This window comes from Diorhabda carinulata, chromosome 1, assembly GCF_026250575.1.
Source record: "Diorhabda carinulata isolate Delta chromosome 1, icDioCari1.1, whole genome shotgun sequence".
In the NCBI taxonomy this organism is placed as follows: Eukaryota; Metazoa; Arthropoda; class Insecta; order Coleoptera; family Chrysomelidae; genus Diorhabda; species Diorhabda carinulata.
The window spans coordinates 20,769,601-20,785,867 of record NC_079460.1 but is presented as its reverse complement, the minus strand read 5'-3'; the positions used below and the strand labels follow the sequence as shown (position 1 = coordinate 20,785,867).

General features: G+C 34.2%; 1 protein-coding gene across 5 annotated transcripts in view; it reads left to right on the top strand.

Annotated features, from left to right (window-relative positions):
- The window catches only part of LOC130893009 (plasma membrane calcium-transporting ATPase 2), a 150,881-nt gene that overhangs the window by 20,259 nt on the left and 114,355 nt on the right, over positions 1-16,267 (top strand). For 3 of the 5 annotated variants that reach the window (XM_057798873.1, XM_057798806.1, XM_057798772.1), the window contains exons 2-3: positions 7,388-7,433; positions 11,392-11,525. The gene's annotated coding sequence lies outside the window, so the exon portion shown is untranslated. The remainder of the gene's footprint in view (positions 1-7,387; positions 7,434-11,391; positions 11,526-16,267) is intronic. The other 2 variants (XM_057798830.1, XM_057798782.1) reach the window with 1 other exon arrangement.

The following is a 16,267-nucleotide window of genomic DNA, read 5'->3' as shown; positions in this document are numbered from 1 at the left end:
AGTCTTGAATGGACTTACAGTGTTCACAGAAACGAATTTTTCAGTTTCGAGAAGTAGCTGAACGATAACTTTCGTTTCTTGTTTCATTCATCATGAATCATCTTAGGATGTGACGGCGCATTATCATGTTGATAAATTCATGGATTATCTGCCCACAAAGACGCCTCAAAACAGCCAAGTAGTACTCCTTACTGGCCATTTGACCCTCTGGAACGAATTCATGCTAAACCCGATTTGGGGGTGGTTTTTGTGGCTTGAGATAATTTTTAGAGCGCAATTTGCTGGATTTTTGGACAGTTTAGGATTCATGTAACGACGTGTCGTGACCATTAATGATGCATTTGATAAACCTACGGCTACGTTGTTAAGATCCATCGCAAATTGAAACCATCCCACTAGCAGCACACACGACCCCCACTCGACGTTGTTTTTGCAAAAGATTGAGAGTCTCGCATTGATACAATTCATACCCAAAACATTAACCAAAATATGTGAATTGGCGACTCGCATGACGTAAGTTTTCGATGACTTTACACGAACGTTAAAAAAGGTACCAATTTATGAAAACAAATTACCGATTCTATTTACGCGCGTAATTTAAATGCATCATAATCTCAACAAAGTTAGTCGAGAATATGGTCTGCCATCGAAGCGCTCAATGAACAACTGTATGTGGAAAGTGAAAGACTGGAAAGAGTCGAGAGGCATGTCTAACTGGGTATAAGTGTTGACTGCTCCGTGGATTATTGTTTAGAAATAAGAAGCTGCAACCTTAACTTGCAACTGAGAACTCTGATGCTCAGGTGCTATGTATTCCTAGTCCTACTGTATGGAGTAGAAGCTTCGACCCGCATATTGCGAAAACTAAAAGCTCTCCAGATGTGGGACGTAGGATGCTGAGAATATCATGGACATATGGAGACGGCTACATCTTGAAAGGTCCAAAATAAAAGATTCTGCAGCTCATAATAGTAGAAGAAATATCTTTTGGAAGGAAAAGAACATCTTGGCTTAGGTTTAACGTCAGATCATGTCACCTATTTAGGGCCGCAGCTTTCAAAGTCGAAACAGATATGATGATCACAAAAGGAGAAAGGCCGCGCATGAATTAAGAGGAGTTAAGAAATTTCAATCTGATATATGGCTGCTTAATAACTTCCAAGAAATTGGTAATTTGGAAAACAATTTAAATGCAAAATCCTTAAACTAACACAGGTGTAGAAAGTGATTTATTACCTATATAACCTAACAATGCAGTTGATGCAAACACTAGTTATGAAACTATAGTATATTCTATAACAAGGTTAGATAGAAAAAAATTAATCCAGTGGAAACTTTGCATTATTACCTAATACCTGTTGGATTCAACGGTAGCCAAGGTTTTGTATTATACGAAAATTTCTGTGAACGTTATTCTGAAATATTGTTTTTTATTATTAGAGGTTTTCGAAACGCATTCCTGTACAAATAACAGTAAGTTAAACGTTCGACCAATTAGGATCGTAAGCAAATTAATAAACGAATCAATTGGTATATTTCGCAATCAGTACTGGATTTAACGCGGCGTTCGCATGTTTACCCTTAAATTGCAATTCGTTTTGGATGTTTTTTTTTTCAATTGCTAATTTGGAGCTGGTAATGGACTTATCCGACGTGGATTAAGCGCAGGAAACAAACTCTGGATCAATACCATCGTTCTATTTAGAGAGCGCTTATTTTTTCGCATCCATACTTTGAAAAAGATTATATGAGGTTTGTTCTACTTATAACGGGAATGAAACTTGATATATGAGCATTAAGTATGCTCAAAAACATTTATTCATTTCTCTCTTACTTAAAATTACCTTTATTATAGCGTGTTTCCTAAGGTTTCTTTGGAACCTATTAGAACGTCAAAATACTAGTTTTCACAAATCCTAAATATCCGCATTCAACAGAATTACATTCAAAACACATTTCCCGCCCAAATCTTGCACAGGAAATTGTCCTATATCAAGGCGAATGTGGGAGAAAGAAGGCGAATATTGTGTGATCGGTCGGAATGGTGATGGTTGCATGGAAAAAGGCAAAACGGGTCATAGGAAAACAACATTTTCGCCGTCACCATGGCTAAATTGGGCTACGAACTACTGTCCCATTCACCGTAGTCTCAAAATTTGGACTCGTGCGGTTTGTTTTTGTTTCTAAACTTTGGAAAGATGCACGTCGTGAGGAAATTTGAGTCCAATGACTTCCTCCTAAAATGCAGGCCTTGAGAAAAAGTATTTTTAAGGCATGTCAAAGAATTTGAAGCTTCGTTGGACTAAGAGGAGACTATATTAAAAACAAATCAAAACTTTTCCAAAATTTCGATTTTTTCTTTGTAGGCTAAGTACCGGGTGAGCAACTAAGAATGGCCATCAGCTAAATAATTTCCAAGTGTTTCTCGGGGCATCTTTTGACATAATTTTTATTCCCTGAAGCTGTAGTACTTTTTGTTTGATAACGAATACATAATTGATGACGGGCATCAATTTTTCTGTACTTTCTATCAAGTAATAATTGCATAAAAACATCAAATATTTTTTTAAATTGTTTTTCAATGTACGCCTATGAAAAAATCGATTTTGTTTTATTCAGAATTATTTATAGCCACATATTTTTCGACAAAATTTGAATTTCATAACGCTAAAGTTTCGTGAAAAATCGAAATAAGATGTCAGATAACCCATCCACTCTCAATTTGTTATTTGATAGTATGTAAGATGTAAATTTCTTATCCGGTACAAAATTCATACAATACAGAAAACGTATATTATTAATAATAAAAGAACAAAAATACGGGGTGTATGTTTCCCATCCTTAATATATTGATAACTTTTGCGGTTCAAACCCCTAAGAGCGTATAACTTTGGTTGAAGATTGGTTTCCCTGATTTTTTCGAACAATTCTGGTAAACAAATGCTAGTGTACTATCCAGATTTTACGGTTCTATGTTGCTTTAATGGAATGGTGACGACATGTCCAGCTATTCCAAAAAAGCATGGAACTATTTGCTTCGAAGTTCTTCGTGTGCAAACAACTTTTGTTGACAGTCGATTGTTGTTTTCGAGTTCATGTGCATCGATCAATGATTCGACACCCCGTATAAGCAGGTACAAGAGGTTGCATTACTGGATGTAAGGCTCACCAAGACATTATAGATGTTAAGGTTATCTAACGCTCGCGAGCAAATTAACCTATAGAATGCAAAAAATATTCTGATTGTTATAAAAACTTGTTTTAAAAAAAGATCCATGATTCGTCCCCTGTCGCGATCTTATAGACGCCTTTTGAAGCATCGCGATTGAATTTTTTCAGAATTTCTTTGCACCAATCGACATGAGTTTTTTCAACGGTTGTCAAATTATGCAGAACAAATATTTTGACCACAAAATGATCATGCTTATTAAGCTACCATTATACAAAGATGCTAGCATCCCATTTTGAGTCGAATTTGTGTTGGAATGCTAGCATCCCGGACTGCTATTTTATTTTTATTTTTTGCCAGTCGTCAATACGGCCACAACGAATGAAGAGATGTTGTTACTGATGTTACTAATTCAGAAAAGAAGGCGTCGTGCAAAAAGTTTAGTGTGGACCCCTTTTTAGGTGTCCGTCGTGTTAAAAGCCTGTATTTTACATTGTTCGATGAACTGTGCAAAAGTGAAACAAGATTTATTAATTACTTTAGAATGTCACTTCCTTCTTTCAAAGAGCTTCTAGGCTACATCCAAAGCGACATCTCTAAACAAGATACAAGATTCCTCAGACCAATTTCACCCGAAGAGAAACTAGTCATAACTCTGATCAAACTGCATGCGCGCGCACATGTCAAATAGAGCGCCTGCTCGGATGCTAGCAACCTAGTATAATGCGCCACATTTGAACGAATGCTCCACAACCGATTTTGTGCACCCCGGGATGCAAAAAGCGACCGGCTGCTCGCATTTCAGCATCCCTAGTCTAATCGCTCCCATTTGATTTAATGCCTCGCTAACTTCCGAGATGCCAGCATCCTAGTATAATGGTAGCCTTAAATGTACACGACTGGAACTAATACCAAGTATGCCTTAGTCTCACGGTATGTCACATGACAATCTTGCAATAGCTGGCACCCCAGCCGATTTTGGACGACCTTTACAAAATTCACCCTGTAGTGAAGTGCAACCACGATTGAATTCGGAAACCCAGCGAAACACGGTGGTTCGAGGTGGTGCTGGGACTCGAATGACAACACGTTTTGATAATGTTCACCATTCAAAATGTCAAACTTCATGATGGCAATGTCAGATTTGACATATTCACATCAGTGTTGCCATATCTCAAAATTTAGTAGCAACCCTCGTATAAAAGTTTAAAATGTTGGAGGAAAATGCAAAAGAGAGTGGACTGAGCATTAATGAAGAGAGAGCCAAATTTATTGTAAAAAAATTTGTCTAAAAACATTTAGAATGAATCATGAAATGAATATCAAGTACAGAATTCAGAAATCAGACTAAAACGACAATAAAACTTTTTCATAACAAACGGAGCGGAAACAGCGAATTTAGTTTAAAAAAAAAAAATAATTCCAAGTATTCGAAAGAACAATTATACACATGATATATGGCTGAAAGAAAATAAATGGACCGTAATTGACATCACAAAATTGACCATTTATTATATAGAGAAAACAGCAAGTTCTTACAAGGAAGATATAAAATTTTCTACAACTCTTCGTTTTAATACTTTTTCCTGATGTGTACACTTTGTGTAATGACATGAGAGACCAAAAATAGTCAGACATAACGTACATAGCGCTCTTACATGAGTGTAAGTCCTGATGTTTTATCCTGCATAAGTATTTGAAGAAAACAATTTTTTATTCAGTTGCTAACAATTCTTAGGCTTGTTCATAAACAATATGTTACAAGATCATCTGAGTCAAATTCGTATAAAGCATTTTGGCTCATATGACATCCATTCAAAATCAGCATCATTTTGTGATGAGCATCGATTAAAACGAACAGATCCGACTTCACAGTCTATATCAATGGGCGAGTTCGTTACAATTCTTTCATCCTTAAGCTCTTGTAGAAGCTGCGTTCCATGCTGACGAAAGTAATGCCTTTTGAGTATTATTTTATAGTCTCAATGAAATTCCTGATTATTCTCCTATGAATGGTGCAGAACTATTGTCTATTTTTCTGCGATAACTTGCACTGTAATTCCTTTTCCATACTACAATATCGTTCTTTCTATCAAAATGCTTTTTCAGGTGAAAACCCGTTTCTTTCAAATTTTTCCATAGTGTGGTTCGACTCAATTCATAGTTAGGTTAGGTTAGAAAGTAGAACGCATGTTTTTTACTTTGAAATATTTTTTACAAATGATTTTCGATTTGAAATTTTGGTTGCCCTGGAGCTTTACTAGCTGTTTGAAACCTAAACAATATAAAATTCTGTAACTGCAAAAGTGGCTGTGGCTCAAGATATGGATGCAGGAAAGCGGGGTTACAGTGGTATTAAATCGATATTAATGATGATAGAATCTTTGACCCAAAAATCATGAATGACTTGGAGACAAATGTTGAAGAAGAGAAATTCTACGGCAGAGGGACGATGACGACGATGATGAAGAAGAAGTGAATTGGAATTAGAAATTGTTTTCGAAATTTTTATTAATTTTGACAATAATAAATCTATAAAGCTTATTATTACGAGTTTTTGATGGAGACTACCAGTTGATCTCAGATAATTCTCTGACCGCGCGCTCTACGTCCTCTAACTCGAAAACAGCTCAAAGTATAAGAAAATGTTGAAAACAAAAGTTATGGAGAATTGAATTCTCTATAATATTGATAAGGAATACAAATAGCGTAAAACTCATAAAAGACGAGATATTTTCAAAAAATGTAAAAAGATTCGATTGTTCTGACATTTGAATCTCGACTTTCAAACTTGCGATTATCCAATTATATGTGAATTTTGAGAATAGTGTTAGGATGCCAAAATACAAGTTTCTACGTTATAATATACTGGGTATGTCGATTTTCCGAGATATTCACCTAAATTGGCCTAAGATGACTGGACTAGCGTTTCTCGCGGCCTCTTTTGATATATTTCTTGCCCCATGAAGTTGTATTGCTTATTATTTGATAACGAATACATAATTGATAACGGGTATCAATTGTTATGTACACTTCTATCAAGTAATAATTGCATAAATCATCAAATATTCTTTAAAATTTTTTTTTCCATGTACGCCTATGAAAAAATCGATTTTGTTTTATTCAGAATTATTTATAGCCACATATTTTTCGAAAGTGATTCTTGGAATTAAAATTAAATTAAATTTCCTACTTTTATTGACATACGTACTTACTGGAAAAAAATCTTGTGATACGGCAATGTAATCTTCAATACCATTCCAAACCTTCTATTGTTCTGTACAGCTTATAGTTAGATAAGACCCTAAATCGCACCTGGTTCAATTTTTTGCTAATAAGGACCAGATATTTTATGAGCGTGGAATCATGAAGCTGAAAGAAAGATGGAAAAAGGCCATTGAGCAAAATGGAAAATATGTAATTGATTGACTATTTTATTTTATACTAAAAAAATTTAGCATTTAAATTGATAGTTGGTATTAACCAAAACAATGGGAGCATTATAATTAATGAATTAAAATTGTCTTAAATCAATCAAGTTTGTCAATGATGTACATTTTTTCACTATTTGGTACAACTTATCTTTTATTATGAAATAAAAAAGTAGTACGTACATGTATAGAAGCAATGTTTCCAGATAAATCAATGTCGGGTAAATGTATCAAGATCTAGAAAGATTTCACTTATCTGTTAAATTCAAATTAAAAGGATAATATGTTCTTGTAGAAAGAATAATGTTAGTATAACTCTTGAACACTTTCAAATCTATGAAACCGATTTTAAAATCATGACATCTTCGACATCCAAAGTTTAAAATTTCTTTTCTAATGTGGTAATACCCATATCAAGCAGCAAACTGTTTTTGTTGCCTTGTCATAAACTACCAGCATGTTTTCTTTGGCTGTTTCAGCAGCTCTAGGTGAAGCTACAACAGCTTCTTGTGTAAATTGATTTAGGAAATTCTGAAAAATATTGATTACAAACCTTTTTTATAAGAGGAATGATGAACTTAAAAACATTTGAAACTAACCATGAATTAGTAAATAGGTTCCATTACTATGCCTTACATAAAAATAGATTATAGATAATTGCGGAAAAGTCTTCCTACATTTGTGTGTAAGTCTTATATTGGGTTGATTAAATTAAAAAAAAAAATTAAAAAAATCGAGTTTTCTATGTTAAAATGTTCGTTTTTAATAATTATCTTTTTTGTTTCAGTTTTAAAATGCTATATCCCTAACTTCTATGGAGCATCAGTTTATCGGTAAGTTGCTAAAAATAAGTAAATGTTAAATTTAAATGCAAACTAATGGTAGATTTGTTTACATTCAAGCATACACTACTGATGTGTTTAAAACTATCTCAATGTTTTAATTACAATACTTACTGAACCACTTTAATGATTATACAGAACTTTTATTAAATGGCAACATTGTCATTTCGAAGGCGTTTTTTATAGGATGTGTGATACATAACTGCATAATATCAAATTAATCCTTATCAATCACAAGTAAATCCAATTGGAAAATGTCACGTTTTGATACTTGTATACATATATCATCACTTCATGAAATATTAGCAATATTTTTAAAAAATTTTTTAGTAGCAAAAATAGTTTAGAGAAATCTTTCAGTTTGATTTATTTAACTGTAATATCCTGTATCGCAAAGTACCCTAAGTGAAATAGAAAAATTTATTGAAAAGAAACATGATATCTATTTCAAATACTAATCGAAACACTGTCGTTAGTGAAGGTGTCAAAATGAATGTCATACTATCTGTTCAAGTACTCGAACACTAACCTTCAAAAGACACGTGTATAAATTCAACTACTATCGTACGAGTTTATATTATATCGTTTTGAGTGGAGCAAATTTTTGTTGATTTGAAAAAATTAATTGAAAGGAATTTCGTGTGTTCATAAAGCTTTGCTTTTTGGCAAAAAATACTATTGAAGCTTTGACTTTGCTTCAGAAAAATCATCCGTGTGGAAGTTTAAACGAGACGAAATAAGTACTGAGATACACGTAGTGGATATCCCAAAGAGGCTGTCACCGACGAAAACATCAAATGGCACTTAAAATAATTTGTGATAACAGTATAGTGAAGCTGATTGAGATGGTTGAGATACTAAATATAGCAAAGAAACGGCTTGGACATAGACTTTACGAAAGGTCTGTTTAAAGTGGATACCGCGCGAACTCAAAATTGAAATACCAAAGAATTGATGGTTCTGAGCATTGTTTTAAGCTGTTCAACTAAATGTTTTCGTTGATAAATGACAATAGATGCCAGATGGCCCTTAAAATAATATATGATGTTGAGATGCGCATGGTATAATATCTTAAACCCTTATGTGAGTGATAAGGAACCTCGGTACCTTTTCAAATTTAAAGAAAAGTATGTTTTGCGCTCTGTAGGTAGCTGTGATGTGCTAAAAACTCTTAACGGTGAACGATGTTCAATGTGTTGTGAAAACCAAAACATATTTTTACACAATAGAATGACAAGGTAGTTGTGTTTTGTATGACAATGAAAAAAATATTTATAATTTCGTACAAAAATGAAATAAAATGTTTTATTTTTAAAAAGTTACAAATTCGTTGCTTATACAGAATTATCACAACTACCGAAGCAGATGTTGCATGCTGGACGAGCTCATCACAAACTCTTCCAGTCTTACTCCTAGATATTGTATATCCAAAAGAAATCAAAAGTCTTTTCTTATCTTTACCGCACAGTTGTAGATTTCAAAAACTTTCTACGTCTGTCAATCGAGACAAATTTTGGGTTATGGAAATGGATTCAATGTTTATTGCGCGCGGATAACCATGTCTTCCATCACCCGCAGAACTGTTCATCTTCGCAGAGCTGATTCCGAATCAGTTTAGGGACCGATCGCATGACACTTTCAAAATTTTCGTTTGCAGAAGGAAGAAGTCATCGACGGAGACGGGATCTGGATTGTTTACATTACATATAAACTTTATAAAGGTACCTAGGCACCTCGTCACACCGATAAAGGTGTTCTGTTTGTCACTTACATAAGGGTTAAAAAGGATAAATTAATAATCAGTGACTATAACGTAGCGTTACTGGAGCGTTTGAAGGTCAAAATCGCGGATGAACGGCCTCACATGATCAAAAATCAATAAAAACATGGTAAAATTTCATGAATGAATATCCGATTCCCAACGACTTTTCTGAGACTTCGAAAGGAAGCTCGCTGTTCAGAAATTTTGCACCGATTGAGGAATTATCGACAATAGCCTATTTTGAGGCTAAAGGCTAAAGGCTAAATCGTACTAAAAAATATTATGACTTCTATAGGCGTTGTATCGCCATTAAAAACAACTATATTGAAAAATAAATTCACTTTCTATTTATATCAAAAAATATTTTTTTATATTAGTCCACGAACTTTTCAGCCAAGGTTATATACAAGAAATAACTGCTGACTTTAGGACTTTTCGGAAAGTATGATCGGGTTAACCCATTGATAGGTTACTGAGGTTTGAGGATTTTATACCTTTCGATATTTCAGCTCATTAGTATCAAAGTTTAGTGCAAAATCCGTTTGATGGGGTAGATCTTTGATAAGTGCTCAATAACAATGATCAAATTTGTAAAATACATTATACAATTATATAAATATCACGGAAGAATTAACGCACAAAAAATAACAAAAAGTTTTGTAGGTCATGTATTAAATTTGAAATTTCCTCCTAAAATTGAAGGTGACGTTCGGAAACTGTGATCTGAATATCATTCTGGGTTAGGATCCGCAATCAGATGATAGGTGGATCTACCTGAACCCGGGTTATAGTTTCCAAAAAGTCCTTTTGATTATTTTTATTTCATAAAAACGTTGCGTTACATCTAGAAATATCGAGACGACTTTAAATATTATATTCCATAAATATTGTAATTTGTTAATTTGTGAATAAAGTTTTTTAAAAATAAAATATCGAGAATGAAATTTATAATTCGGTTCCCAGGCCGGTAACTCGGGCGATAGTATGTCAAATTTTATTTGCATGAGCTGTATTTGATATTGTTGTATGAAATTCTTTTTTTCCGCTATTTCTTACGTACATCTTATTAAATACACTGAATGGCAAAAAATGTACCGCTCCGTAAAATTTCGCTTGTAAACAAAGACCCAAGACTAAGAACAACTGAGTAAAGGAAGGTTTTTCAAAACCCGAATTTTATCTAGAATGCCTTGAACAAATAAAATTTTTTGACATAAATGAAACAAATAATTGGTGTTGATGATCACAAAGTTAAGAAACTATTTTGTGAAGATCAGTAATCCGGTTCGTGAGTTCTTGGCCTCATGCACGCGTCAGTGACAAGTCTCGACAAACTTCACACAGAGTGTCAACTTCCTGCTTTCATCCATTAAATTTTAGTAGAATTCGAACGACCACTCAGTTAAGTTGTTTTGAAAAATGCCTCAAATTGAATTTTGCTTTGTTATAAATTTTTTTACTAAAGAACGACTATTACCAACACAAATCAAAAACAGAATGGAAGCTGTTTACCTTGTACCTATCATTTTCAATCATTAAAAATTGATCTAAATTATTTCGCTGACGACAAGAATCATGAGAAAATGACCGGCGCCTAAAAACAGAAAAAATTGCAGCACAGACCGGCATTTGTTATGAGCGATTTTTAGAGGTTTGCCGCGGAGACGATTCCATGGAGTGGCATCGGAAAGGATAGCCCCCAGCCAAAAAAGCAAAGGTCACGAAGAGTACCGAAAAAAAATGATTTTATTATTGCGATGGTACCCTTTTGATTGATTTTGAGGAATCAAATACAACGAGCATATTACTCTGACTTACTAAAAGCAGTTGCGTCAAAAAATTATCGAAAAAATGCGCGGCACAATCAACCGAGGTGTACGTCACCCATTCAGGAAACAATTTTGTTCAGAAAATCAGGTAAATTACGATGAAAATATGATGATTTCACGATGATGCCTTTTTAGTCATTCAGTTTATTATTATGGACAGATAATTTTGGCATGATTCAATGGTCATCAGCTTAACTATATTAGTGTGTAGTTTCTATATTACTAGCCTTTAGTAAAGATAAATTTTCATTACCACCAATTTGTGGCCCCGATATTGATTCTAGCCCCTCTCACTTCCAGTATAATTTATTAGTATTCTTTTTTATTTAGTATATTAGTCGCTTATTTCTACTTTCAGCATGTTCCGCCTTTATAGAAGCTTTCATCTTAGGTGGCTTAAACAAAAGTGGGTTCGGTGAGGATCCTTGTTGTCCACAAGTTTTATATGGAAATTTGTCTTTATTCCTTTGTTAAGAAACTGCTCGCGAACAGGTAAGTGAATCCTTGATAAGGTTGTGGTTTGTTACTAAAATATCTATCCGGATAAACGTTCAATTCAATACATTTAAACGTGTTTTATGCCCGATCCAAGCTAATCTAAAAATCAGTGCTATGGCATCGGTAACAACAAAAAAATTTTTTTTGCGAAAGAAGTAGTCAGAATAATGTACATTCGTAAGCAAAAATATCGACTCAAGCGATCGCAAGTAACTGGCAAAGACACTACACCTGAAATTTTATTTTTTATAGTAAAATCTTCAAGCTAATGGCATTAGCTTGAAGATTGCTATGTTATGATCACTGGTGTTCAAGTTCAACAAGAGTTCAGAGAAACGCGAGGAGTAGTTGAACAGTTAGAAGAAGACTAAAGGCAACTAACCATGAGCCAAAAAGGCCAGCTACTGGGACCAAATTAACCCCAGCCCACCTAATATTTGCCAGAGAATACGTTAATTGAACTGACATACAATGTTCTCTTCTCAGACGAAAGCAGAGTGTGTCTGCATGGTAGCGATAGAAAAGGACGAGTCTACAGAAGATCAGGATAAAGATCCTCGCAGTGTTGCATAAAAGGAGGTTCTTGAATGATTTTGGCGGGCATTTCAATTGAAGCTAAAGAAATTTTCATTGGCGAAAACTTTAACCTAATGCAGGGCTGGGCCCGTTCACATAACATTTCCGTAAATCTGTATTTTCAGAATGGCGAAATTGCCGCTATGGATTGGCCAGCATGTAGCCTGGACTTGAATCCTATCGAGCATTTGTGGGATGAACGGAAGAGAAAAGCTCGGACTAGAAATCTTGCATGAAATCGGATCTCAAAACGGCGATCGCTGAAAAATCAAGTAAAGAAACTTATTTCATTCATGAACAAGAGGATGGAAACTGTTATTAGGACCAAATAATGATAGTTTAATTTCAAATAAATTATTTTGAAGCGTTTATATAATAATAACATAGACAACTATCATTAAGCTAAGACTAATCGCTTGGGGATGCTAAAATCGGAAAAAAATGGAAGCTACAGATTTTTTGCTAGAGACTTTTGGCCACGAACGAGCGATTCGTGTCGATTTTTTTGCTCACCATTGTATATTATTCAACAATTGAAATTCCCTCAAAACAGGGCCAACTGATTGAAATAATAGTCAATAAATTGAAAAAAACACAAGTGGCATAAAAAATTATTCGAAAGGCATCCATTTCAGCTACATATTAAGACAAACAATGACAAGTTTCAACTCGTTTCGGATTCTGCATCTGCTTATACTAAAATCGTGTTTTCCACATAGATATTCATTTCAAGCCAAAAAAGCTCATAAAATGTTAGTTATGTTAGGTTAGGTCTATAGCAATAAAGTGGTAAAACTTCTTAAAGTGATGTAACAGTTTTAAAAGTGTCATTTGAAGATAAAGAAGGATCGGGACATCCTGGACCTGGAAAATAGAAGGAAAGTGGACAAAACTGACGATGAAAAACTTGTACGGCTAAGCATTCAAACAAAACTAGTGAGTGCCAAATCTGTTTGTAGACTTTTGACTGACGAACAAAGTCTCCGAAACAAAAAATTTGGAGAACATTATTCCAACATCAATGTTATGGTCATTGTTACCTTCAATTGTGAAGGCATAGTAGGGAAAAACTGCAACCATTTGCGAAGAAAGTAACGAAAAAAATTGGTTATTTTCACATTGCTGACAACGCGTGGTACTAGTCACTTTTGATTAGATAGTTTTTGCCGCTAAGAGACTTCCTGTCTGTCCATGTTCGCCCCATTCACCAGATAAGCACCAAGCGACTTCTCGATCCTCCCGAATATAAATAATGTACCTACGGAGAAGGTTTTACATTGAGAGGATCACGATAGAGTAACCATTTTGAAAGAAGGTTTTCAGAAATGTTTCCAGTAATTCGAAGGAATGTTGGCAGAAAAAAAATTTCAAAAGCAAATAATAGATACAGTTACTCAACTAAAAACTACAATAATATTTTTAAACAGATTTTTTCGCGTCCGTAAAGGGATAAATGATGAAGCGTTGCATGATTAATGTAATTATTTAATTGTTGTCCATTGCTTTTAATTAATCCACACATAATTACTCTGAAATGTTATTATCACTATGTTTCCAATTTATTATGAAATATAATAACAAAATGTTTTTCATTCAAAAGACATCTAGCGAATGGAAACATTTAATACAGGGTGGGTCATACTTCTACTATAGTAAAGGATATCAATTTCACAAATCACCCTAAAAATTAATAAGGTAGAGAAGTTGACACTTTGCCTCATACATCCTTCTTGAAGGCATCTACGTATGGTAAGAGTATGTAAAGTTTCTCATGACTCACCCTGCATAGTGTAAATGTAATTTTATTTGGGAGGCTGTTCGCAAATTATCGATGGTTATTCCCGCGAGGGACTGTTAACAAAAAAACTATTAACAAAATATAAATGACTAAGTCGTGTGGAGTATTTTTTTCGAGGTAGTGAAATGCACTTTAACCCTTTTGCCTTTTGTGCTGCTTCTGGAAAAGTCAAATTCCTATTGAGGGAAAAATTCCGTTCTTACATTAAAAACAAAGACATTTCTCAAGATTGGATATTTTTCTTAAACAAAGCTTTAACAAGTAGATAGATTTTCTTGATAGAGGTGCTCTGCATGCTATCGTCATAAAAGTGTAACAAATAACATCAAAAGCATAGCAAAAAATTTACGAGGGTGGCACTTAAGTTTTGATATAGACAAATAAAAACAAATGTTTATAATTGGATGTGACTTTATTACTTTTCACTCTTTATGGTGTAGAAAAACGTTCACTTCACAATTTATTTCTGATCTGCGGTAATAAGAAGAAATCATTGGGTATCAAACGGCGGATAACCCATCAATTCGATGTTTTGACTGTTAAAGAACGTTTTAGATGTAACTGACGTGTGAGAGCTTCCATTGTCAGGGTGGAGAATGATTCGTCTTTTGCTATCAGTTTTCCTGATGTTTTCGAACACTTCTGGCAAACAAATACTGGAATGCCATTCAGAATTGACTGTTCTACATGGCGACATGTCCAATTATTCTTAAAAAGCAGACGATAATTTGCCTCAAAGTGCTTCCTGCACGAACAACTTTGGTTCACAGACCCATACAGTCGATTATTGTTTAGTTTCATGTTGATATTCTAAGATCCATGATGACCTGTCACGATCTTATATGCGTCTTTTGAACATTTCTTTGCACCAATCGAGACGAGATTATTTTTGAGCGATTGTCGAATTATACGGTATCCAACGCGAACAAATTCCAAGTTTCAATGTCAACTTCATGATCGCAATATAAGATTTGACATATTCAGTGATGAAATATCTCAAAACCTCGTATATAAATTAAAATTTCCACTTGATATTTTCTTTGTGATCTACTGCTCAATTTCGTTCGGATAAGATGAATATGAATAACCGATTACGAATCCCGATTTGCTTTTGTGAAAAAGCAATTTACAATTTTTTGATTTCGTATTTTATTTTTCTTTTAAAATCAAATTAGATTAAAGAATAATCGTAATCTGTTATAACTGAAGGGAAGTGCTTGAAATTACAAACTATTCCGATGACGACATATTCTAAAAAAGGTTGTCACATCATGTTACAACATAATACCATGAAACATAATTATAGCAATTTAAGTAGAACTATAATTAGAACTAAATTTCATGAATTATAATTTTAAAAAGTAGCAAAATTTTACAATTAACAATATGATCCCGCTGAAAACACTGTAATTTTGTAGTTTAAAAATTGAATCTTATTTTTTAACAAGTTAATCTATTTCTAAAGTAACTTTCAACTCAATCCGACGTACCAATTAGTTATAATTTGACAAATGTCGTATTTGAAGTCACTTTCCAGAAGATCAAACTAACCCCTCAAGACAGAACGTGCGTTCAAAAAATCTTTATGCACGCGTTAAAGGCAAGTCTCTCAAAAAGTTTTAAGTTGCCGTTGCGATCCATGTCCATGTTTTTGCCTAAACAAGGATAACACCCCCACAAATCAAAAACAGATTGTTCATGGTAACTAATGTCATCATTATCAATAATTAAAAATTGGTTGTTTAACTGGAGACGAGGTCCTGTGACGGTGACTACTTCATAAAACATTAAATCCGTGACCGTCGCCTAAAAACAAAAGAAATTACAGCACAAATTGGCATTTTCAGTGTTCTAAGGATCCAACAGTAGCATCACGATCTTATCTTCGTGTTTTCTGTTCGTTGATGTTGGGATACTCCTATTCCAAATTCCCACGTAGGTTCACCTCCTCTTAAACCGAGTTTTATAAAAATAAATGCAAAGTGGGTCTTTTACTATCATCCGACATCCAAAAGAGTGGTATCGGAAATGAAAGCCCGTGCCCAAAACAGGCAACGAGAAGCATCAAAAAAGTGATGACTAAAATATTTTGGGACTACTACGAGGTATCCTTTTGATTGCCTTTAAGGAATCGAATACATCTATGAACGCGGCATATTACTCTGACTTACTAACAGTTGCGTCAAAAAATTATCTAAAAATAACGAGACAAAGTCAGCCAAGGTGTGCGCTTACTTCATGACAATGCTCCCATCCACACTGCCCTGTTCTGGACCCGCCCGTTTATTTTTTGTTCGCAAAGCTGGCAAAGTTAAACGAGAAGATATTTAACAGCAACGATGAAATTAAATGGTGTGGAAAT